The 26330-nt window shown below is 48.2% G+C and overlaps 1 protein-coding gene across 11 annotated transcripts in view; it reads left to right on the plus strand.

Moving 5' to 3' along the window:
- The window catches only part of LOC110290525 (putative serine/threonine-protein phosphatase 4 regulatory subunit 1-like), a 76479-nt gene that overhangs the window by 44408 nt on the left and 5741 nt on the right, over window positions 1–26330 (plus strand). For 8 of the 11 annotated variants that reach the window (XR_015045630.1, XR_015045632.1, XR_003835994.2 and 5 more), the window contains 5 exons: window positions 7728–7874; window positions 17365–17462; window positions 18049–18115; window positions 19843–19990; window positions 21599–24127. The gene's annotated coding sequence lies outside the window, so the exon portion shown is untranslated. Of the gene's footprint in view, window positions 1–7727; window positions 7970–17364; window positions 17463–18048; window positions 18116–19842; window positions 19991–21598; window positions 24128–26330 lie in introns of those variants that run through there. The other 3 variants (XR_015045637.1, XR_015045638.1, XR_015045639.1) reach the window with 3 other exon arrangements.

The raw sequence follows: 26330 nt of genomic DNA on the forward strand, positions 1-26330 counted from the left end.
TTTTTGAGACAGGCCAGAGGGTGCTGACGTTGATCTCTGTGTCCTCCTGCCTTAGGATGCTAGATTATGGACCTTTACCATTATAGTTGGCAAGAAATTTGACTTTTCCAGATGATCCATTTGAGTGCGAATACAAACAAGGTTGGCACATTGGGTTAACGTAAGTTTCTTAGTCTCTGACGCTGGTAAGAACTGTGCCGCTCCTCCTTTCCTAGCTGTGTATTGACTGAAAAGCCCAGAAAGTTTGTCCCACTGACCCTCCCATCCCAGGTGGTGGTGGTGGTGGGGGCAGTTGCATCTCTAGCATTAAGATTCCCTTCATCCCAGGTATTTTCTATAAAGTAGGCACTGAGTGGAGATGGGACCTGTGTCTGTCCTGGGTCAAGTTGGGATGCATAGAGCTCTAGGAGTTTCTCTCTCAGATGCTGAGTGGCTTCTGGGTGCTGGTGATGTCATCTGACCTTGTATGTGACAGCTGTTCATCAGTTTGAGCAGCCATGGTGGTCCTCATGGAGACCACTGTTTCTCTGTAGGCTGTATGATTCTGACACTTGAATTCTGTCTTGTCTCGCTCCATGATGTAATGCTCGGAAGGCTTCAGAGAAGAGCTTTCCCTCCTAGCTGTTTGAGAACTCTCAAATTCTGACTACATAGGAAGGTGAGATATGTTCTTTGTCTTCTTCCTTTATTTCCTGGTTTCTAGGATAATTGGTTGGCATCTGAAGTCATCTCAGATGCCTACTGATGCTCTCTCACTGGGTGCTATCAGGATGTCTGAGAGCAATGAGGCTTCAGTCAGCACAGGCATTGCTATTTTTGATATCGAGTTGTTTCAGTTCTGGCTTGTGGGAGCCATTATTCTTGAATCTTCCTGACATTTCTAGTAGACTGATAGTTTACCTCCAGCTAGAACTGACTGCTTCTTTAAAGAATCCATGTTCTTTTACTGGGGAAACGATGAGAAACCAAAACATGGATACCAGGGAGCTCCTGGCTGTGAACTCAATTATTGCATCCAGTGACAAGTAAAACTCCTCTCAGGGATGGGAGGGCTCTTACTCTTGCATTTCCTATTGGTGTATATTGTTTTCACCTTGCACCAATGTCTCATGTGGTTGGTAATTGACACATACGTTAATGTTTAATCCCACATCACTACATATAGTTGTGTGTGTGTGTGCGTGTATGTGTGTGTGTATGTGTGTGTTTGGCTGGGTCCCATCCCTGCCTGCTAGACAAGCGCTCTGCAATGAATGAACTGCACCCCAGGCCTTGTTTTACTGTGGGTCTTTCTAAGCTGTCCAGCTTGGCCTTAAACTTTTGACCTCCTTGCTTCAGCCTCTTGGGTAGTTGAGAAAACAGGCACATACCACCAGGGCTGGCTGGTTTTCCTCTCCTTTGTTGTTGCTGCTTTGAGATTGTGTTTTAATTATAACATTTCTCCCTTCCCTTCCATCCCTCCAAGCCTTCCCACATACCTTTCCTCACTCTCCTTCAAATTCATGGCATCTATTTTCATCATTTATATATGCATATATGTATACAGACACCATATATATATCTCCATATCCATCTATCTATCTATCTATCTATCTATCTATCTATCTATCTATCTATCTATCTGTCTATATTCCCCGATATAATCCTTGAGTCCATATTCTTCTGCTTTTTTTGAGACAAGGTCTCACCATGTTGCTCAGGCTGGCTTTGAACTCTTGGGCTCCAGTGATCCTTCTGCCTCAGGATTCTGAGTAGCTATGCTCTGCTGTGGCTAAACACAGGCTTAGCTTCAAGAGTAGCTCTAACTTTTACATTTTGACTCCAACTCATTTTAAATGTTCACCTAATTCCCAAACTAAAACTTAGTGTATTGAAGAAGTTTGATTTCTCTTCCTGCCTGCCTGCCTGCCTCCCTCCCTCCCTCCCTCCCTCCCTCCCTCCCTCCCTCCCTCCCTCCCTCCCTCCCTCCCTCCCTTCCTCTGGCTCCCTCTGTTCTAAGACTGCTTCCTCAAGCTTTGCCAGTCTTGTTGCTTTCCAGACAGTACCCTGTGTGTGTGCTGCATCTTGTCTTTCTCAGGTGTCTGTGCCTCCCTTCCTGCTGCTCTGCCTGCGTTCCTGCATGTCATATGCCCTATGCTAGGGATAGTGACTCACATGAGTCTTGCTCCCATTTCCTGCAGTGTCAGCCTCTGGGGATAGGGATAGTACATGTGCTCTTGGACGCTGGAGAGCCTTCTGGTCTTTTGAATCTTGGACATTGCTGAAGGGATCAGAAGGACTATTCAGGGGCTAATGCACTGATGGTGCAAACCTGAAGATCCAGGTTCAGTGCCTAGAAGCCATTCACAAAGGCTTGATGCAGCGGAGCACATCTGTAATGCCAGCATTCCTTCCGCATGATGGAAATTGAGACAGGAGAGTCAAGAGAAACTCAAGAGCTAGCTACCCTAAGTGTGCAGCCCAGTGGCAGAAACAAGGTTGGAAGAGAAAACTAACCCCTGAAAGCTTTCACACACATGCCATAGAATGCATACATCAATGGGTGTGTGCGCGACGCACACACACACACACACACACACACAGAGTGAAGGAAGCCTCTGTCCTTTCTGTCTGTGTCGGTTTATTTCAGAGATGACTTTCTGTACAGGATGTGAGTGTTTTAATTTTTAATGACATACTGTGTTTGGATTTTCAAGAAATTCTAAACATTTGGTTTGTGTTTTTTCTTGATCTGCTGTTCTTAAAAAGGACAGCAGTCATTTTTAACTGTTACCCAATGTGACAGAATGCAATGGAGTTTTCGGATAAGGAGAGAGCCACGGGTATTATGATTATCTTTGCATTTTCTCTCACAGGACTCTGATCATAACGTGGGGTGGCTCCTTCCATTCGTTCATTTGCTCTGACAGTTTCTGAGTGCCCATTAGGAGCCTAGTCTGCTGTGTTGTGCCTGGGGAGGAAGAGATGAGCAGGACAGATTTCTGCCCTCAGCAAGCTCGTCGGAGGGACACAGCATCCTCCTGTTTCTTCATCATCTCCACTGGCTTTCATCTCGCTGGTGTCTGTGTGTACTGTCAGCAGCATGAACACTCGCTCTTGCTCCCCTGTTGGCTGTTTGTTCTCTCCTGGTGTGGTCCTTAAAAGGAGGCTGTGCAGGGATTTGACCTCCTCTCGACCTCGGTCACCTATCTTTGCCCTATGTTTTGTTCCTAAAGGGTGAGGCAGGCGTGTGCTTTGCTTCTGGTATTGAACCTGCTGAGTCAGCTGAGGAAAGGTATCAGTGACTGGGAGGTTCTCCCTCCTGACAGTCCCAGCTGTTTCCCTGTGCACACCAGGGTGTCCCCTAGCCTCCTGCTGTCCCCGTGAGGGCCCACTGCAGCTGACCTTCCACCCTCAGAGCCCTGGCTTCCCCCACTCTCTGGCTCTTGAATCCACAGCCACATCATGTCTGCCTTTGTGCACCTCTGACTTGCTGCTGTGCTTTCTGCTGCCACCCTCTCAGATCCACGTCACCTTCCTGTCCCTTGGTAGGGCTTCTGCCACCTTGGCTCTGCTTCTTTAGCTCTTGCCTGCTGAGCTTGGTCTGTGGGAGGGAGGCCTATCACGTACTGATTGGTGCCATTGGAAATTTATGGGCTCCAATCGCAGTTGGACGTGCAGCACTGCGTGGCAATCCTTCCCCCTGTCCCTCATCAGCTGTTTCTCCCATTATCCTTGGCAGTTCCCTTAGACCTTTGCCATTCTCATTAGGCCTCTCACCTTGCCCTGCCTTTCGCCAAGCAAGTGACCTTGCCTTTTACATCACGAAGAAAATAGAGGCCTTCAATCTTCATCTCCTATCGCAATGAACAGAACACCGTCTGATATATTCAATTCCCCTGAGCTACAGCCCGGGAACTCTAGAGACCATTCCCCCTCCCCTCCACATCCAGTCAGACTCACGCCACATCTCCATTGTCTCTATCATGAATGCATAACCCCAAAGACACCCCTTCTCCTCTTGCCTTTCTTCCTTCGAAACCAGAGCTATGAGAAAGTTGACTGCACTGAGTAGATTGGAGGACTGCGTTCTCCACCCTCACCACCACCACACCATTAACCTCACGAGGACCTGCTCACTGGAGCCAGCCTGTCTCTCCCAGTGCCCTTCTCTCCTCTCCTGTCAGCCTCCACCTCTCATAACAGGTGCTGGCTCTTTGGAAGAGCACTGGACTGCTGACAGTGCCCAGAGGTCCTTGTTGGTCAGAGGTCTAGTAGTGACATGGGTGGGTGTGCCTCAGGCTAGGGTAGGAGCCTTATTTTGCCAGTCCAAATAACAGACTTATTTGGATCAGTCTGTTCACTGATGGGAGGTCTTAGCAGTGACCCAGTCACACAGGTAAGGAGCGCTGCCTGCATCTCTGGGGTAGTACCTGAATCCTGCAGCTGTGTTCACACAGCTGCTCCCTGGGCTGCCCTGGACAGCAGGTCCTGGGCTCCGTGTCTGTGTGGGCATCTCCTGTCCATCCCACAAGCCTGGTGAGTATGGCACCCGCCACTTACTCCTTCCCTCTTGATTCAGATGGCAGGAAGCTGGGGTATGGGAAACAAGGCTGTGGCTGGATGCTAGACCGGGTGCCCTGAGCCTCACCTGTCTGTCTGGGAACTGTCCGGGCTACTCTGGAGTACCCGTGAGCTGCTTGCCTGTCATCAAACCCAAGTCCTTCACTGTAGGAGCCCAGGATCTGGTACCTGGTCGCAGTCTCCTGAAGTTGTGTAGAGCTGGGCAGCTGGGCAGCCTGTGTCCTCAGCAGGCCTCCCCTGACCATCCTGGGATGTGCTTTCTCTGCCCACTCTCAGTTTTGGGTGTTTCTGTGCCTCAGTTTCCCTCATCTGTGCTTCCTGGCTTTGACTTCATCTCCTACAGCAGATCTCCTTGAAGGAGGATCTGAGGTAGCCTAGCCCCACCTTCTCCTGCTCGGTTGGCCAGTGACTCGCTCTGCCTGGGTCTGTGCTCCCAGGAGCTGCTCCATGTGGGGCTGTTGAACTCAGCTAATGGGCTCATTGGAAGATGCAGTGCTCTTGTTTTAAAAACAGTTTCAATTTTAAAATTATCTTGACAAATTTAATCACTTGAGAGAAGGACCATAAAATAAACACCAGTCTCCTCCCAATTTATATAACAAGTGTTTGTGGCTGTTTGGCAGTCCTTTGCTTTTGCTGCTGAGGTTACAGCAGTGGTGACAAGTGCTCTCTCTCTCCCCCTCCCTGCAGAGCACTACCATCCTTTGCGGTTGACTGTACTTGAGTATATTGTGAACCGGGCTCTTCGTGGGTGTTAACACCGGGCCCAGCGCGTGGCTGCGCTTCTGAACTGTGCTTGCTCCCTCCTCTGTCGCAGCCAGGGCACCGCCCGCGAGGCTCACAACCATGGCCTTTGTATCCCCAGCTCCCACCTGAGCCGGTCCACCTGTTAGCAGCAGAGATCTCTGCCCGATCTGCGTTCCAAGTGCCACTGTTGCTGCTTTGGGTTTTTGAGATTGGAACTGGATGCCTGTCCTCATTTACTGCTGCTCCATCAGATGATGTGAAGGAAAAATGACCAGATGTGTCCCTTGATCCTCTCAGGGCCTCGGGCTGCAATTCTATACATACCTCTTCTTGTCCTGTTGCCAGGGTGACTTTGGGGACAGCAGGGGCCAACATCCATTTGATGGTCATGTGTCCTGACTACTTTTCTCAGCTCTGCATCTTGAGAGGCCTTTTATGCTTTTGCCAGTCCTCCCTGATGGCTTCTTTAGAGTGGTGCCAAAGTGGATGCCGGTGACCATGGTGGAGGTTACTCTCGTTACTGCAGTCAACCAATTCCCTGAGTGTGCAGTGCTTTTCTATTAGATTGGGTTATTTTAGATGACCTCTTCCTGTGGTTACAAACGTGATCAGTCAGCACATTTGAGGTCTCCAGGCTGTTGGTACATTAAATGTAGTGAATGCATTGTTGGTTGCTTGCTTGAGTTGATACAGGGACTCACTCTGGAGCCTGGGCTGGCCTGGAACTCACAGTGGCCGTGTTGTTTCAGTATCCCTGGTACTGGAATAATGGACGTGCCCACCCCCCCCCCCCAACCTCCCACACCTACCTTAACACACTTTTGACCACTGTTGTTTCCATCTTGTGGCTTGTGGCTTTATCCAGAGCCATCCCAACACTATCTGGGACTTCTGTACTAGTGTCCAGTCTCACAGGTAACGAGACTAAAGCTCAGGCAATGAACCATGGGGCTCGAGATGTAGACCCTTGAGCTGGAGTCAGGAAACCTCCAGTGTCACCGTCAGCCTGTGCCCTCCTATCCCCCATTGCTCTCCCCTGGACCTCAGACAGCCGAGTGTTTGTGCACGTGTTTGCTGTGTGTTCTGTCTTCTGTGCTCCTCGATATGCCACATGGCCCCAGGGAGAACACAGTTGAGAAGCAGCGACCTCCAGGGGCTGCCACTGGTGCAGGGTGGGGGTGCAGAATACAAGGGGACAGGAGAGGTCAGAGTCCTGCAGACTGGCCCTGCTTGCTACCCTACCCGATGGCTTTCCTGTCTCCTCTGGCTTGGCTGTTGGCAGACCAGGCAGTATCAGTGGCCACCTTGGCTTCTGTGATCTTCCTACGCAGTGGTTTCCCACCTCCCCTGCTCTTTTCTGTCTGCAGGGCCAGGGGCTTATCCTTAGCACCCATCTCAGGCCGACACTGACACCACACTGGGATCTTGTCATTTCTGTGCTCTTAAGCCCTTCGTGGCACTCAGTGGTAGGTGTATTGTTACCCGGAGGTCTTAGTGGCCTCTGACTTTTCCCAGGCTTGCCTCAGCTCACCCTCAGTGGCCTGTTGCATACAGGTCCCCTTGCTTCTGTCACTGGAACTTGTCATGTCCTCAGAGTTCCTTTTTGTCCCTTTGAGTGTGCTCTTCTATGAGCCTCGACTCCTTTCCCCTTGCTGGTGTGTCTGTTTCCTGGGGAGACGGTACCAAAGAACCTGGCAGCTCAGAGCAGTTCCCTGGGAGCACTGCTGCCAGAGGCACTGAGCTCAGGTCACAAGTCCTAGTGTCCAGTAGCCTTTGTGGCCACAGCCTTGGGCCTTGCCCTCTTGTGCCCTGCTATGGACTGACCATCCGTGACAAGGTTTGTTCACTTCTGGGACCCGTTACAATTTCCTTGCCTTCCTCTCCTGACAGTGAACTGTTCTCTATAAAAATGGGAATTTTAGGTGCTTTCGTCTCTAGCTGCCTCTAGTGCCTTTGCACCTGATGCTGATCCACAGTGACCATGGGTGCGAAGCATCGGGTATCTGCAGTACACGCCGCTGTGGTGAGGCCCAGGCTTGTACAGCAGCAGAAGCTGTCTCTCACTCTGACACCTATTCCAGTGGGCCAGATGTGTGTCCATTCACCAAGCCCCAAAAGAATAAATGTCCTGTCACCCGCTGTCTGTGCTGATGGTGCGCTGAGGACAATGGGCACCTCAGACATGGTACTACCCTCCATTGTCACCCTCTGCAAGTCACATGACGATTATGAAACACACAAAAATGTACATACAGGAGGAATGGTTGCACCAGGAGGCTGGGGCTCCCTCAGGCAAGGGGGGGGGTGGTTAAAGGGCAGACTCAGAGGAATATGGAGAGTGCGGTGAGAGACCTGCCTCCATCCTGAGAAGGCACCTACCCCATCTCTTGTTTCACCTTCCACCATTTTCCCTCCAGGTCAGAAAACCCAGCCAGGAAGCGCTACTGGCCCTTCTGGAGCAAGGTCTCATTTCCCAGTGTGACACTGAAGGCTAAGTGTGTCCTGCTCTGCTGGAGCGGTCTGCTCCCAGCCGTGATGATGAATGCAGAAAGAAGGCCATGAGCGTGAGTCTTCCTTGGGAGTGGCTTGCACAGCTGGTGGCTAATTCAGGACTTGAATTCTCACAGGAGTTGAACTTCGGGCAAGCACCATTCCCTGAGTAAGATGGTCAGAGCTTATTCGGGAAAGTTTCGTGGGTAACCTTGATCCTGTCTTTAGACATGCTCATTCTTGGAGTACCAGGGCTGGAGAAGTCTCAGCCAAGTGAGTGCCAGTCACCAGCCACTTACAGTGCTGACACTGCTGCTGGGCGGGATGCCCAGTCTTACAGTAAAGCTCAGTCTAGAGGCGTGGGGCCCACGATGGTGTATGAGGTCATGTGTTACACAGTACTTAGTAAAAAAACCCTTTGCTACATCTAATGTGTTATATAAACATGTTAGACCAGGAGAGGTGTGAGCAGTAAGCAGTCCCTGATGGGTGGGGTGGCAGCACACTTGCAGGGGCAGAGGGGTGTGCTCAGGGGCCCTGCCAGATTGGTTTTCCATGTGGCATCCAGTGGTAGCAGGCTGCGTACCACTATTAAGGGACTGTAGAGGCAGCCAGGGCTTCTTCCTTCCCCTTTCCTCCTTCTTCCTTGGTAGGTGGTGAGCGTGCTGGCTTCTGCTGTACTTACCCAGTGCCCCAGCCCGGCCTTGCTTGTTCTCTGTGTTCAGGGACCATCATGAGCCATCTCATTTCCTTTGGCAGCTGCCCCTTCACTGCCCTGTACAGATGAGGCTTGTGTGCTTGACCCCTTCCATGAATTATGGTTCAGAGCTGCAGGATTGGTCCAGCCTTTTAGGAAATAATTTTGCATAAATGGTTTTAAAGTCCTAGGCCTGGGTGATGAGCACAGGGTGAGCAGAGAGCTGGTTTCTTGTTCAGAGAGGAATGACGTGAGAGGAAGGAATTATCTCCTTCCCCAAAGTGCAAAAGCATTATACGCCATGTAGCTAAAAAATTACATTGCAGTGTCAGAACATTTGGCAATTATTCTTCATTTATATAAAAGTGTTTTTTCAACTATGCGTTAAAGGTCTAGATTTTTAAACTAATTTAATTTTTTGCATATTCCATATGTTTATAAGATGAATCAGTCTGAGGAATAATTGATTATTAAAATTCAAATTCTCCAGGGTTCTTTTATAAATTTCAAGTTTCTCTAAAAGAAATTTAATTTACTTTGCAAAATGAACCTGGATAATAGCATTTAGTCGGGGTGTTTGGCAGTTGAGCAGTGAACTTTGCCAAGTAGATCTCCGTTTTCATTTAGAACTCCGTCCAACGGGTTTCCAAGGTCACAGCTGGCACTCAAGCACCTTATCCCTAAAGACTGGCAGTGCCGAGGGGACCAGAGCCCAAAGCATTGCTGCAGGATTTCACCTTATTTTGTCTCCAAATACTCCATCTTATCAGCAATGTCTGTCCCACCCCTCAGCCATTTGGAATATAAAGCAAGCCTCCTGTGGAGTAGACTGTCCCAGCCCACAACGAGGGCATTTGCAGAGGAAACTGCTTTCTGGTTTGTGACTCGAAGCCCTAGAAGCCCTACTATGCACTGCTTAGCTCTGCTCTCTCTTGTGTGTCTGGAGGGCTTGCTTAGCTTTCCATGGACCCCCACAGGAGAAGGAGGTATAGTGTTCTTTGCCCCAGCTGTGCTTTGGTTCAGTTCTTTTCCTGGAGCCTGGAAGTTAGGGGGTCCTGAACACCAAGAGCTTGGGGGCTGTCATCTTTTCAGCTGGGAAGTGACGGTGTATGTAGCATGAGGTGCCTTTATTTGAGGAGGAAAGGCCCACATATGTGTTGTGGAGCTCCCCCAACAGAATGTTGTCTGCTTCTGTGGGTAATACCCCAAAACGCTGTGGTAAATATTCAGGAAGCCATTGGCTTACAGATGATGGGAGTGGACCGAGCTGGGCAGTGCCTTCTGCTCTCTGGGTTCTCTGTGTGCCCTGTGTTTGGATATTGGGACATCTGTATATACATAAGCACATGCCAACTCAGAAGGAGGCTGCTCTGCAGGAAAGGACCTGTCACATGGAAAACACACACGCCTGTCTTTTCCTCAGGTTTCATTCTCATTGGGAATCATAATCAGTCAATTGTGATGCCAGCAGCTTAGGTGCCTGTATGACTGGGTCCGTTAGCTAACCTGCAGAACCAGTTAGACCATGCAGCCTTCCTGTGGGGACCAGGGCTCAGTTCTTGGTAGATCACCTGTGTACTCACAGTGCTTTGTTCACATCTTTCCCGACACCCAATCACTGTTAGTGACACCCTCCTCTCTGTCATCACAGGCTGCTGCTCTCCATCTCCTTTCACTTAGCAGTTGAGTTATAAAGTCCCATTTACCTGTCCCTTGAAGTGGCAAGCTCTGACCTGGGGTCACTGTGGCCTTGTGCCATCAGCACCCAGCACAGGCCAAGCCCAGAGCCCGTGCTGAATAAATGTTAGTTGTCGGATGAATGGATTGGTAAAAACTGTGAGAGCTGTATCTTGTAATTATATCTAGACAGGATAAACAGGCCACTGGAGACCAATTATAATTCCTCTTGCTTGCAGGGAGGCCATTAGCATTCTGCGATTATAACTAATTGTCAGAAGCCTGGTTTTCTCTCAACACGTTTTCACAGTAAGGCTTCCTCATTTTTTGTCGTCATCCCTATTTTGAGCTCATTTTTATTTGTGCATTTATTTAAGAAGAATGCTGTGGTTATGGGCTGTAAAGAATAGTTGGCTCCAAGCAACTCAGTGAAGATCGCCATTCCACACATGTGGTTCCCAGGGCTGCTGGGATGTCATGTCTCGTCACTGTGTGCTGCCTTCTAATGACTCTGGATTTATCTTATATGGTGTAGTAATAAGGTCATGTGGGTGTGGTGGTCGAGAGGAGTGGAAAGAGATACAGGGAGCTCTTTAGTTGCCCGTTGCCCTGGATACAGAGGTCTCACATCCTCATTTATTGTGGCTGTCACTGAACAACTCTGCTAAGCGTTACATCAGAAGTCTGTGTCCTCAGAGCTTGAAGACAGAGAGAGGCCTTTTCCTTATTTGTGTTTTGGGCTTGGATTACCCTTCCCTCACCCCAATTAGATTTCTCTGTGTGTGTGTGTGTGTCCCGCTTTTCTTGTCTGTGTACAAATTCTCAACAGAAGATGGCTATATCACCCACCCAGAATTCTTTACTGTACTATAGCAGTGCTGTGTCCCTGAGAAAGACAGAGCTTGGAGAGAACATGCTTCCCTCCCTCTCTCCCTCCCTCTCTCCCTCCCTCTCTCCCTCCCTCTCTCCCTCCTCTCTCCCTCCCTCTCTCCCACTCTCTCTCCCTCCCTTTCTTCCTTACTTCTACTTTTTCTTGTTTACTTATTTTGGGGTCTTCTTTCTAAAAATTTGGAGATAGCTTTTTTTTCTTTTTTTGATTTTTCGAGACGGGGTTTCTCTGCATGACAGAATGCTGGCTGTCCTGGAACTCTCTTTGTAGCCCACTCTGACCTCACAGAGATCTGCCTGCCTCTGCCCCTCAAACTGATGGGATTAAAGGTGTACCTCACCAGGCCCAACAGGAGGTAGCTTTTTATTGAGCTAGCAGGAGAGTTAGAAGAGTGGAACCGAATGTGAGCTGCGTTCTCCCTCCCCCTTCTCTAGGAGCCTGTCACTTTGGTTTGTGTCATCCTTTCTTCTCTGTTCCCCCCAACACACACACACACGCATGCATGTATGTATACATATGTGTGTACATGTGCACATATGTGTGTGTGTGTCTATACACACACATATGAGTCATTTGAGATTGACTTGGAGACAAGATCATTTGACATTACCCAATACAAGAGTGTTGAAGTTTCTCTTGGCCCTGAGTCCTCCTGTCTCTAGTGTCCTGATCTTAAACAGTTTCTGAATGTTTAGATTTTGTAACTTGGGAGGTCTTGACACAGTCTAGGCCAGTTCCTTTGTAGAATGTCTTCTATCTTGGCACTGCCTAGTGTTTCCTCGGGCCTCATGTTAGCCTCTGTTTCTCTGACAGGACTGTGATAGACATGACATTCTCTGGCTCTGTCACAGCAGGAAGCTCAGGCCCCAAACCCTGTGATGCTGGTTTAAGTGTAGTGAGAGTCAGGAGAGTGCCTTACTTCTCCACCTCGCCCACTGGTCTTTCCCACCTAGCTGGGATTCAGGAAGTGGCCTTCAGAGAGATTTTGTGTAAGACTGTGGCCCCTTTGTCCTCTTACATTCTTGTTACTTCTCCAGTCAGACCTGTGGCTCTGGAGTTTCCTTTGACATGACATGGTTTTGGTAAGAAGATAAGGACCTCATTTTTGTATGATCTTCTGTGTTATTGGGTAAATTGGGTATGTAAGAAAGCTGGCTGACTTCATCTCCAGTGTGAGGTTCAGTGGTGTCTGCTCGCTGATTCTCGCTGTGGTTCTCAGTTCAGCCTGAGAGGTGCAGCCTTCCTTCCTACCTTTTCCTCTGTTCTACTTTCTAGAGCTCAGCTTTCTTGGACTGCTCTAACATGGTAAAAACGGAAACATTGCTCTTTAACATTGTCTTTTTCTGCTGTGTTTAATGTAGCAGGTTCAGTGTTTATATCCTTCTAATTTATTAACCTTTGTCATCAAGGAGAATTCTTTGCATTTAAAAGTTTCTCCTTTCATGAGTCTATGATTAGTCTCTTCTGTCTAGACTCATGGGCTATGTCTTTTAATTGGCATACTTAATCCAGTTTGCTTAATATAGTTGTTGACATCTTTGGATTTATTCCCACCCTCTTGCTATCTGTTTTTCATTTTTCTTACCAGTTTTTGTTCTTTTGTTAAATTCTTTCTTTGTGTAGCAGAGTAACTGAATGCTTTTTAGAATTTTAATTTTAGGATTTAGACATTTTTTTTAAACCACATGATCATCTCATTAGATGCTGAAAAAGCATTGACAAAATGCAACACCCCTTCATGTTAAAAGTCTTAGAAAGATCAGGAATTCAAAGCCCATACCCAAACATAATAAAAACAATGTACAGCAAACCAATAGCCAATATCAAGCTAAGTGGAGAGAAACTTGAAGCAATCCCACTAAAATCAGGGGGGACCAGACAAGGCTGCCCACTCTCTCCCTACCTATTCAATATAGTACTCAAAGTTCCAGCCAGAGCAATTAGACAACAACAGGAAGTCAAAGGGATACAAACTGGAAAGGAAGAAGTCAGGATATCACTATTTGCAGATGATATGATAGTATACATGAGTGAACCCAAAAATTCCACCAGAGAACTCCTACAGCTGATTAAACAACTTCAGTAAAGTGGTTGGATATAAAATTAACTCAAACAAATCAGTAGCTTTCCTCTACTCAAAAGATAAATGGGTTGAGAAAGAAATTAGGGAAACGACATCCTTCACAATAGTCACAAATAATATAAAATATCTTGGTGTGATTCTAACCAAGCAAGTGAAAGATCTGTATGATGAAAACTTCAAGTTTCTGAAAAAAGAAATCAAAGAAGACCTCAGAAGATGGAAAAATCTCCTATGCTTATGGACTGGCAGGCTTAACAGAGTAAAAATGGCCGTCTTACTAAAAGTGATCTGCAGATTCAGTGCAACAATCCCCGTCAAAATTCCAACTTAATTCTTCACAGAGATAGAAAGAGCAATTCTTTTTTTTTTTTTTTTTTTTTTTGGTTTTTCGAGACAGGGTTTCTCTGTGTAGCCCTGGCTGATCCTGGAACTCACTCTGTAGACCAGGCTGGCCTCGAACTCAGAAATCCACCTGCCTCTGCCTCCCGAGTGCTGGGATTAAAGGCGTGCACCACCACGCCTGGCAGAAAGAGCAATTCTTAAATAAATCTAGAATAACAAAAAAAAATCCAGGATAGTGAAAACAATTCTCAACAATAAGAGAACTTCTGGGGGAATCACCATCCCTGACTTCAAGCTGTACTACAGAGCAATAGTGATTAAAAACTGCATGATAGTGAGTTCCAGGACAGCCAGGGCTATACAGAGAAACCCTGTCTCGAAAAACCAAAAAACAAACAAACAAACAAACAAACAAACAAACAAAAAAAAACAGCATGATATTGGTACAGAGACAGATAGGTTGATCAGTGAAATAGAATTGAAGACCCAGAATTAAACCCACCCACCTTGACAAAGAGGAAAACCATCCAGTAGAAAAAAAGACAGCATATTCAACAAATGGTTCTGGCTCAAGTGTCAGTCAGCATGTAGAAGAATGCAAACTGATCCATTCCTATCTCCTTGTACAAAGCTCAAGTCCAAGTGGATCAAGGACCTCCACATAAAACCAGATACACTGAATCTAATAGAAGAGAAAGTGGGAAAGAGCCTCAAACACATTGGCAGAGGGGAAAATTTCCTGAACAGATTTAGACATTTTAATATCTTTGTCAGCATAGTCTCTGTCACCTGCTCTCACCCTTTTTGCTGTTATTTTCATATGTTATATTGTGAACCAAAAAAGTGTAGTTTTATAATCTTTTAAAATACTATATTCTGAAAAAAAATTGCTAAGAGAAAGATATAGCATTTCATATTCTCAATTTACCTTTTCTGATGACTCCCCTTTCTGTCACTTTCCTTCCATGTAAAGGACTTCCTTCAAGGCTTCATGCAGTTTTGGTCTTAAAGAGTACTTTGCTCCAATTCTATGCTAGTTTTGCTGGGTATAGAATTGTGGGGCTACAGGTTTGTTTCTTTTCCCGTGTAAACTGTTAAGACCATTTTATTAATATCAGGTCTCCTATTTCTCTCTGAAGTCAGCTTTCATTCTTATGCTTTTATAGACAAAGTATCTCCCCAGCCCCAGGCTTTCCTGCCTGCTCTCCTTCTCCTTTTCTCCCTCTTTCCCTCCTCCTCCTCTTCCTCTTCCTCTTCTCCTTCTCTTACTTCTCTATTCTCTTTGGGTCCTAACAATGTTTATCCTACTCTTCATTGAACAACCTAGATTTTACAGGGTTTGTGGAGTTAATGGCTTTTGTTCCTCACGCAGACCTTCCTTTGGTTTTTTTTTGTTTGTTTGTTTGTTTGTTTTGTTTTTTGTTTTTTATAGGAGTCTGGGACTTTGAAGGTATTAGTTAATCCTTGGTTTTAGACAACAGGTCTTTGTTCCTTTGATGTTCAGATTTGGCTATTGTTCTTGTCTTAAGTTGGGAGACGTTGCCTCAGGTGACTCTGGAGACATTGCCTCAGGTGACTCTGGTTGTAATTTTCCCTGCTCTTCCAGTTTCTCAGTAGATTTTGTACTTTGCTGGTTGTACTTTGAAGCTCTAAGATTTTAGTGTTGATCTGTCCCCCTGTCTGCACAGTTTCTCGGGCTTGGTGACACAGAGTGTCTTCATATCCGAGCATGAACATGTCTGCGGCAGCTCCGTGAGGTTTGTTTTCCTGGAAGCTGCAGTTGGCCCCCCTTGCTGATCATTTCAGCTTACTCCTTGCATCATGGATCACTTTCCCCTCTGACACCTACCCGTGTGCTGTGTTTTGCTAAGACACTGAAGATTTTATGTGATTTATTGGAAAAACTACACCAGGTTGCATCTTTAATATAATTTTGTCCCAGTAGTTGGTTCCCTTGAGCCAACCTCCAACACAGAAGAGTTTCCTTTGTGAGCCACAGTTAAGACTGCTGCCCCCCTGTTGCATCTCTGCTGACTCCTCTGCAGTCTTACCCCCCCCCCCCCCGCGCCCACCCCCACCCCCCCCCAAGTAACTTGTGGCTTGGATTTGAGCAGATCTTAGAGATGCCTGCTTTACTTGAGAACCTGCCCTTTGCAGTTCAGGCCTTGTCATGTGTTTGAGGTGACCTTACCCTGTAGGTCCCGCTGGCCATGAACTCACTCTGTACCTCATAATTCCCCTGCTTCAGCCTCTTGAGTACCGGAAGCAAAGGCCAGGAGTGCCACACTCCTGCCTGGCCTTCATCTTTAGGGCAGCTAGACATCCAGTCTTCGCCTTTTGGTTGCCCCTCACTACTTTCAAGTGACTGGCTTTAAAGTTTGTTAAACCTCTGCAGGTGATTCCTCCAGCGAAGCTTGGGGAAGACTCCATGACTCTGCCATGACAAAACGCCTGAGGAGCACCTCAGAAGGAAACATTGATTGGCTTCTTTATTTTTGCAGATCCAGAGGTTGTCATCTGCCACGATAGGGAATCTGAGGCAGAATGGCTGGCATCAAGGAGGACAGGAGACCGGAGCTAGCCCCAGCCCCAGGCTGCCCTATAATCACACACCCCGCCCCCCTCCCGCCCATGAGTAGATTAAAGCACTCTCCAGCCAGGAGCTGCTTTCTGGAGATCCCTCATGTCCAGAGTTGTGAAGCCTCGCTATTCTGCACTTCTTCAGCCCAGTAACATTCAAGGGCAACTGTTGCAAAGCCGCTCTGTTACTAGGTGGTTCTGTTTAACAGTCTCTGTTCCTTTGACTAGAGTCCTGATCTGCTCATTCATTGTCACTGTCTTTTCTTTGTAGTCCTCAAGGATATTTTAATAGCTGCTTTAAACTCCAGAGAGCAGCTCTCTGTCAGTTCTAACTTCTAGTGTGAGTGTGTCTGTCTGTGTGGATTTGTTTCTACTAACTGTTTTTCTGTTTGTTTGTTTGTTTGTTTACTTATTAATGGTGTTAGATTCATGCCTGTGCAAGTTTTGGTTTTGTTTTCTTGATAAAGTTTTGTATCTTCTTGATAAAGTAGAACCTAGAGTCTCTTCCTTTCCTGAGGAGTGGAAGAGTGTTGCCCTCGGCTGTGAGGAGTGTTGCCTCGGCTGTGAGGAACATTCCAGATTGTGCTACCCAGGCAGCTGCATGTATAATTCTCTCTGTCATAAGTGTTTTGCCTCTCTGTGAGCATCCCATCTCCCCGGTATGTGCACAGTTGACAGATTTTCCAGTGAGGCAGATAAGATGGAATCATGGTGGTGGGCTCTTCTTTCTTTGGCTCCCTCCTTGCCACCTCCCTAAGCATTCTCTATTCAGCTTTTCTCAAAGGCTCAAGTTTGAATTCTCAAAACAGTAAGCCTGTAGCATTGGCTTGGGGTCTGACTTTTCTGCTCAGGGACTTAGCACACCTGAGCAGATGGGTGGATCTGCCCATTGGTGGGTCGCTGTGTGGAGCAGGGTTGCCAGTGTGGCCTGTGGCTGTGTCTTACCTCAGGACAGTTGGTTTGTGTTTATACATGTGTTTCACATGTTTCAGTACTGGCCACCTCATCTGAAAAGCGAGCAAACGAAAAACCCTCATGGCAGTAAACTGTGCCAGGGATGAGCAGCTGTTGGTAGGCACACAGTATGGGCCGGGCAGTTGCCATGGGGCTGCAGGCGAGCTCATATCTGGGTAAAGTTAGAGTAATGTTTGGCCTCTATTGATCATTTAACTTGACAGAGCTTAAAAGGTGCCCTGCATTTTCCTTCCTGAGTATTTGTGGACTAGCTTGAATGTACATGTTTGAGGGCTGCCTTTTTGCTACATGTGATAAAGATGCGTCTCTTGTTGCACACAGGTAATCTGCAAAATGGCGGCCATGCTGACCATGCACAGTTGAACGCCTGCTGCTGCCTTGAATGGTGTGGTGCCTGGAAACTCTTCCAAGTTTGGAAGGTTCGAGCATAAGACACTAAAACCTCTTTTTAAGCTGAAAACCTCCAAGTCTGTCCCACTAGAGTTTCCGTTTACTCTGGGAGGGAGTGTGTCTGGTGGTAGGCAGCAGTGTGTGCGCTCACTCACTGCTCTCCTCTGGTCCTCCACCGTGCACCTCCACCCTGCGCCTCCACTCTGGCTTCTCTGTGGTTCCTCAGGAGCTGGCTGCCGCAGCCGTGATTGAAGCAGTGATGCTCAGCCTCTCCCGTGCTCTTCAGGCCTTGGAACATGTGGTTAGGACTGGGGTCTCATTTACTATGCAGAGAAGCAAACAGGCTCTGCCTTATCACTAACCAAATGCATTATGTATCAAGATCAATTAGGAGCCAGGAAACCATAGAAATGGGTGCCCTCTTGTAAATCCCCTGCTTTCAATGCAGCAGGGCAGCTAGCATGGCGCTGTGTGGGCGATGGGCCTAGTACAGGCTTGTTAGCTGTCTGACTAGAGGGATAATTGCTCTCGGGGATCCTGCTTGTTAGGTTTAACACAATGTGTTAGGATAAAACGAAGGACAAAGAAATGATGGTGTGCCTTTGCCTCTAACAGGTGTGTACCGTGCATTTTGGCGATATTTGTCATCCTGTCTGGACAAGAAGCCACTGAGAAGGTTTTGGTATGTGAAATTTTCCCAGTCATAGCTGTTACCACATGTCCTGGTGTATCGTGCATGCCTGGCTGGCGAGTGAGGGGCACAGGCAGCCTTGACTCTTCTTGCTCCTGGTCATATGCTTAGGTGTCTATCTGCCACTCTCTGCAGCCTCCCACCTCCACACCTGGAGCTCCTCCTGGCCCTAAAGCCTGCATACACTAGGCATATTTTTCTTGGTTTAGGGGTTAAAATTTTGAGGCTCATCACCATTTAGGTCCCTGCAGACAATGTTTTTCCTGCCATGCCTACAGTGACCCCACATCTGCTCCACTGTGCTGGTCAAGTGGGCTCGGCTCTGGCTATGCAGCTCAGCTTGGGGCCTATAGTTTTCAAAGTTCCCATGGCTGATGCAGCAGGGCAGGTACCACAGCCTCCCACACAACTTTCTCTCCTCTCAACTCTAGCCTACCTGCGTGGTGGGACCCTCACATTCTGTAGCTCAGCTGGAGCACTCTGGTCTCCTTCCCTGACCCAGACTCACCTGCCCACCCACCATAGAATATTTCTTTTATCTTTGTTCACCCCGTGTAGCCTTTTGTGTAAAAGACCTGGGGAAGGTTTCATAGATGGGTTCTTCAGGGACCACACTGTACTCATCTTTGCCTGGGCAACTACTGGGCTCACAGACTGCATCTCCCTTCTTCAGAGACTGCTCTAGTTGTGTGGTTGGAATTTTACCTTAAAGAGAATCATCTCTAAACTGGTTTTTAAATTTCAATTCAGAAATTTATTTAAGGTGTAAGCCACATCAACAAACACCATTGTAGCCCTAGACTGGTTTATCATGGGCTTCTGCTGTGAAGACCCTGAGAACATTAGCATCATGTGTCTCTAGTGAGGGTGTCAGTGGCCAGAACAGCCATTTTTCTGTAGATTGCTCTTCCCACTGTCAGATCACACTCCCATTGGTAAAACATTTTAAGCTAAGTGTTATACATTAGGATATTAAAATCAACGTCCTTTAAAGGATAAATTTTGAAAGATATACTCGCCATCTTCATGTAAGATATAGGTGAACATATGTCAAAATTATATTTAACTCATTTGCTAATAAAGGGAGCCAAAAAAATCTAACAGCCAAGCTCAGTGGAGAGCTAGCTCCACAGCACATATTCGCAGTGCGAGCATGGAACCCCAAGTGGCTTACAGAGGATCACACCCAGATGTGCCTTCCTCTGGGTCTGTTCTGCGGTCTGTAGACAGAGCTTATTTCCATTGTGCTGTTCTGTGTAGCTCAGACTTGTAGTCCTGCCCTCTCAGCCTTCTGAGTGCTGGGAGTCCAGCTGTGAGTGCCATGTCTACTCTGCCTTGTTAGCTCCCTCTCCACCACCACAGAACTGACCTTGGGCCCTGCCCAAAGGCGGGCTTGTGGCTAGGTGAGCTGCTGGTCAGAGTCTGACTTTTGAGGAAGGAGCCTTGGCCCTTTCTCTAGAGTGTTTTCTCCATTATCTTCTTAACTTTAACCAAATCACTTATTAAGGTTAGGTGGTAAGGGAACTTGGCCTTCTTTTCCTATGACTCCTTTAGAGAACGTCTGTAGCTGTTACTTTATTACTTCTGTGTTGTTATGTCCCTGTGGCTCTCCGTTCATGCACTATTGGGACTCAGACTGGCCATCCACAGGGTGCTCTGAATTGAGTAGCTCCACTTTGTTTGTTTGTTCATTCATTTGTTTGTTTGTTTTTTGGTAGATACCAACATTTTTTGAGCTCTGCTCAGATAACATGCAGAAAGCATGTTCAGAGTGCTTCACAGCTGTATCCCACACTTCCCCCTGTGGTCTGCAGAACCCAGCTCTCGACTGTGTTCATCAAACTCCTCAGTGATCCCCATCGATAGGTGAGTGCTCACACCGCCAGCAGCTGCACTGGCCTCTCAGGGTCAAGTGCTCCAGCTCGCCAGTGTCCACCTTGGTTTCTGGCTTCTTTTCTGCCTTCCCTTTCCACCATCTCTGTGCATAGTAAGATCTCGACACTGTGAGATCAGAACCAGGGTAACTGAAGTCTCAGAAGCTTTGGGGCAGATACTAAGAAAGAGGAAAGTGCACAGCATGGAAGCCAGGATTGAGAAGCAGGTCTCTATGTGCCTGCCTTCTATCCGGTCCTGCCATGGGCATGCTGAGTACTGTCTGTAAGGTCTCCTGGGTACTTTATGAAGACTAGTGTCACATGGAATTCACATTCTAGAAACATGGAGACTTGAGTGGGGGGCTATGTGCCTCTTCTCTGTTGATAACGGTCCATTTGGCTTTGGGGAATGGCTGGAAGTCACAAACCTGAGTAGGAGCCTTGGGTGGGTGGTTGGGGTCATGCCTACTCACCAGTGCAGGTCAACAGTGTGTGCCCCTGCCCAGCTGTGCCAGGCTGCCTTCCAGTCATTCTGCCCAAGCCACTCTGGAGGATGTCACCCTTAGCATCAGGCCACCGAGCCAAGAAATGGAGTCTAACTTTGCCTCTGGCTCACCCAGGCCCAGCAGCTGTAGTGCCGCCTTAGCCGAGTGAGCTCTAGCCAGGATGCTTGGCACCCTCAGCCCCTGTCACCTCAAGCATCCACCTAGAATCCAGCAACGATCTCATCTCCAGCTTTAGTAATAGTGACCTTCTGGGCAAGATGGAATATTAGAGCTTTAATTATGTAAAGAAGCAAAAAGTAATTGCAATAACGATTTCGAAACATGACTGCCGGGTTATAAATAATGAAGCTACCATGTCTCCTCAGTTTAGATAAAATATTCATTCAGGGTGGTGATTAAATAACCTGTAAAGAAAATTGTCTCTTTCTCCTTGATTAATGAAGTTCTTGAGAGAATTTACACAGGAAAAAAGGTGAAGTCTCCCAGATGTACGCTTGTGACACAGGACATTCTGTATATACCAAGGCCTGTCTCTGTGTGCTGTCTTGACCCTCAGTTCCTTTCTAGTGTGGTGGTTGATCTTGAGTTTGTCATGCCTGCCCTCTGAGGATGGCAGGTACATACGACCAATTTGAGGTGGCTCTTACACATCCCTTTGCCATCAGGGCTGCATAGGAGGGTGAGGTCGGACAGTGTGGGCGGTTGACATCTTGGAGTACAGATTGTCTTCACACACCCACGCACACACACATCCATCACACACACCCACTGTGCTTGTACAGACACAGTCCTGGGGACTAGCACACAGTCAGCTCTTCCTCATTCGTAAGCTTTTGTTCCACAGTCTGCCCCCTGCTGGAATACTCATAAATGTGCAGTGGAGGCTGCCCGAGCTTCCTGGGGTTGTTTTCAGTGCGGTTCTTTCTGCCTGGGGCAGATTGGGGCCAGCCAAAGCTAGGGGTTTGCAGTCTTCTGACAGGACGCAGGTGCTCATTCGGGGAAAGCGTGGGGCTGAGGTGCAGGTGCTGCTCAAGTCCCTTCCTGTGAGCGCCACGGTAGTGAGAGCTTGCTTCTTCCCTCTCCCCTGGCTGCAGAGCACCTGTGTGTGCACACAGAGCCACATGTACTTCCGGAAGGAGCTTCAGCTGAGACCAGTCATCTGCACAGCAGCTCTTCCACAGACACAACAGGGAACCCTTCCGAAGCCGGGGCTGAAGTGATGGGAAGTTCTTCAGGCCGCAGGCCCTTCCCAAAGCTCCTGATATCAGCCACTGCCTCAGCAACAGTTACCCTGAAACAGAGCAGACACTACCGAGGGAGGGAGGGAGGGAGAGAGGGAGGGCAGGCTGGCGGGCGTGCTCAGTACTTGACTGTATGGGCACACTCCTCTGCCTTATAGAGCTAAGATATGGAGGTGCTTAGGGAGCCTGGGCCACTAAAAGGAAGCCACATTGGGCCTGAGGCTGCATGTGACAGTTAGGTGGCCAGGAGCAAGATCCAGAAAGTCCTTCAGAATTTGCAGGGACATCTGCTGCATGACCCAGACATTCACGGTGAGAGCAGGATGTGTGCCTGTGTGGTGAGGTACTCATACGCAGAGTTTGGTATCTCTAGGCAGCACCTGCTTCCGATGTCTGGCTTCCTTGTTGTAGGCAACGTGTGTACAGCCTGAGGGACCCCAGCCAGAACAGAGGACAGTGCTTGGGCACATCTGTGCTGGTGGAAGGTTTATTAGCTCCAGAGACAGTGACATCATTTCCCAAGTTGTGTATCCTTTCTGGCCACAGACATCTCGGGCAGCCTTCCTTTGGAACCCATAAGCTCGGGTCTTCACTAATTCCTAAGGTTTCTTTCCTAAGCAGATAGGTGCTTTTCATTTCATGATTAATGCTCCCACCTACCAAGTGTAGGTGGGGTCTAGGAGCTGGTCTCCTAATCCCATTGTTGTGCAACCCCAGTTAGTCCTCAGGGCTCTGCAGTGCTGTGCTTGGGTTTGTGCCACGTGAGAGAGATTAGAGAAACAACACTTGCTGCTGTTGCTGGGCAAAGGCTTCTGCTGCTCTGAGGAGAGGAAATGTGAAGACCCAGTTCGCCCCATGATTAGTCTTTGTCTGCCAGTCTCTGAGTGAAGGAACCCGTGATTGCCGAAGGGATGAACAAGTGGTCCACTTGTACAGGCTGCAGGCAGAGGCTGCGGTGGCTGCACAGACAACAGCTTGTCCCAGTAACAGCCGGTCAGGGCTGGCCAGCAGTGACCCTTGGAGTCTGGTGGAGGGGCTTGTGTAGGCAGCTTTGCCTGGGTGAGGTGAGGACTGAGAGACGAGTGTCCAGAAGAGGCACTGGGCAGGAAGCTGGTCATTTCTGGGGGTAGAGAAAATATCAGGGGATCCTCATCCTGCGGGTCCTGTTCCTGGGAGGCTGCTATTTGCACTGCTCTGCACATATTTACATAGCTAATTTCTCACTAAGGAAGGACTGTTAGCTTTGCTCAGATCTCAGAGGGGTCACTAACCCTCAGAGATTCAGAAACAAATGACACATTTCACATTCTGGCTGTTGCAAAGGGCCTGGTGTGCTGTGCTTGGGAGGTAAGACTTCTCCCAGCACAGTGGGGAGCCAGCTACAAGCTCTGAGCATTGGAGAGGATATTTGTATTGTAGGAACAGCATGCAAGGGTGGGGGTAGGGCATGTGTCATGTACCCTGGAGATGGAAATGTACAGTTTTAATTTGTGTAGAAAAATAGGTGAAGTAGGTCCTTTGAGCCCCTACACTAGTGTGCAAATAAACTTATGTGTATGCGCATGCATATGTGTTAATAGGAAGGGGAGCAGCCATCCTGCTTTATAAGTGGGGCATACAACACCCCTTGTCAAGGAGGATGGCCTCCCAGACTCCTCTGCTGGCTAACCTTACTCTTTGTTTTGTGAGAGACAGTGGCGTTGAACTGATTTTCCTTGGTAGATGTGTTTTGAATCCAGATGTGCTGCTCTGTTTGACTGATGATCAGTTGGAATGGTCACATTAGTGGCCAGCATCACAGCTGGCAGGGGGCTCCCGCTGAGACTCCAGAGTCTGGCACCAAGCATTCTTCAGGAGGTACATGTGCCTCTAGGAAGAGCCCCATTCCCAGGCCAAAGCTTGGTGCATATCCCTCTGAAATGAACCCAGGATCCATCCGCATTAAGTTATTAAAATCTTTCAAAAAATGTTTTGAGACAGGCTGTTACATAGCCCAAGCTAGTCTGAACCTTGTTTTGTAAGAGAGGGTGATTTCAAACTTCTGATTTTTTTACTGCCACCTTCCAAGTGCTGGGAAACACATAAGTGCAGCTTATGGGGTGCAGGGGGTAGAAAGCGGGGTTTTCCCAGCCCCATGCTGTCACTAGAACGCTTGCTGCTTCTCCTCCTGCTGCTCAGGCTCAGGTATTACCTGCCTGCCTGCCGCATTGAGAGCAAGCAGCTCAACTCTGCTCTGCTGGTGAACCCAAGAGCACGCAGACACACAGTCTGAAGGAAGAGCCTGTGTCAGATCCCAGCCCTGCCTCTGACCATCACATCCTCCCGTCAGCTTCATCATCTCAGAATGAGCTCTCGGCGGAGGCCAGGATATTACAGAGCACAGTAAGTACTTGCCCTATCCCTCAGCCACCGAGGATGTGACAGAAATCACAAAGCTGCACTTGCTTTTATTAATACATCCCTGCAGAGAAGATAAATGGCAAATTTCATTTCATTCCTAAGGTCATGTTTTGGATAACTAGACAACCAATCAATCAGGTGATTGATCACCCTGAATCCCTTCCATTGGAACAGGGTGGGCACCAGAAACAATGCCCCCCCTCCCCAGGGAGGGGGTGGATGACAGGCAGTGCTCTTGGGGGATTCACGGTGTAAATGTTCTGGGCCATTGCTGGCAGTCACTTACATCTCTAATAACAGAAAAGGGTGAATTCCAAGTTGACGGAAGCCGCAGAAAGTGATGAGTGTGGCTGGCCTCTTGGTTCACAGGCATCTTTTAATACCCAGCTGCTTAGTGCCCTCCTTCCCGGGGGGGGGGGGGACTTGGATAAGCCAGTGCCACCTACTTTACATTCTGCAGTCTGGAGTCTGCCCTTTGTGAACTCAGAAGGGACTGGACTTCCTTCTTGCTTGAGTCTCTAGAAGCTTCCTTAGCCTCGTGGCACTCACTGACCTTTATCATGCCTTCCCAGTGCACCAATGAGGCGGTGCCTGCTTCCTGCTGTGAAGCGGGATGAGCAGACCTTGCGAGTCCATGGTCTCCAGGACCCAGTGCACATCCTCTGCTGACGTGGCAGGTCATGTGGTTGTAATGATAATTTATCACTCCCATCCCAAGGCTGCCCAAATGAAGCAACACTACATAATCTGGATCCAACCTGCTTCAAATTCTTCAAGGTGATGGTAGATTAGTAAGAAATAATAGGATGGCCTGTGTTGCTATTGTCTCTAGAAAATTCCAAGAAAACTAGCCTGTTACCCTTGATACCTGCCTGTAGAAACCCTGGGTATAGAGGAGAAAGATCCAGTCCAGGCCCTGGTGGGCTAAGAGGCAGAAATAGACAGAAAGGAGTGGCCACGCCTGTAACCAGGTCTTCTGCTGGTGGGTCTGCAGCTTAACTCTGGGGCTCAGATGGGGTCAGCAAGGGGCCTCGGTTCAAGTCAAGAGAAGAAGAAACGGACAGAAAGCTCAGAGGGGAGAGCGCCCCTCTCGTGCAGAGCCCAGGGTAGCCCTGCACTATGCTGCCTGCTCTGCGTCAGTATAGGGTGCCCACAGGAGGGCCTGTGCAAGGAACCCTATCCCAGAAGCCCCTTCATTTTCTTCTCCCCATGTCCCTACCTGGCCACAGCCGTAGGTGGGGTGCGGATGGCAGAGTGGTTGGAAACTCCTGAAGAGCTAGGGTTCTCTAGACAGGCTTGAACCAATGAGTTGTGCATGCCAAGCACCTTCCAGCATGCCACCCTACTTGGGTGTCATTGGAGAAATGAGCTCACAGTATTGGTGGTATCGAGTTGGGCTGGATTGCTTACAGCCTGACGTAGCTCTGAAGTCAGAGGTGTGCAGGGAGTGACTGCACTGGAGACAGGGCAGGGTTTGTTTCTAATGCGCTGAGCTTGACTCCAGCTGAGTTGCGTTAGTGTGTGTGTATCCATGTGTAGAATTGGAGGCATCGTGCCCAAAAGAAATCCGCATGTCCCACCAAAATGCTATTGTTGTCAAGTTTTCTGTTCAGATAGACACCATACTTCTCTGTAAGCAGTGGGCACTAAGGGCCAATGCTCAGAGCAAACAAAGCATCTATTGGGTATTAATTGACTTCTGCATCATATATTGAGCTGATTTGTCAGAATCCATTAAGACAATAGACAGTATGACATTTCAAGTGCACGTTGGAAGTCTGTGTGATGGTTGAAGCGGAAGGTCAGCTAATGTTAATCAATGGCCAGAGGCTGACGTGTCACCCTTGGGCGTTCTTGCTCATTTTAATTGTTAACCTAATGTAAAGGTTCATCAGCACACATTAGTAGTGTTTGCACAGGTGAGAACTCAGTTTACTGAGTAAATACTCCCCTGCTGCCTCCTCTTCTCTCTTCAGATCGCTGCTCCCTTGCTGCCACGTCTTCTTCATGTACCAAGGCCTGTCCCAACAGAGGCCAAAGGGGTTTGTCTTTTCTGAAAACTCACCTCTGCCTCTTCTTCTGTAGCCATACTAGAGGCTGCTACGTGGGCCATACAAAGGTGACTCTGGCTGTAAAGAGCAGAGAGTACAAGCCTACCTGTGGGCTGGCTTCCCCAGCTTTTCTG

The sequence above is a fragment of the Mus caroli genome, unplaced genomic scaffold (genome assembly GCF_978045245.1).
Source record: "Mus caroli unplaced genomic scaffold, Mus_caroli_1 scaffold_2, whole genome shotgun sequence".
Classification (NCBI taxonomy): Eukaryota; Metazoa; Chordata; class Mammalia; order Rodentia; family Muridae; genus Mus; species Mus caroli.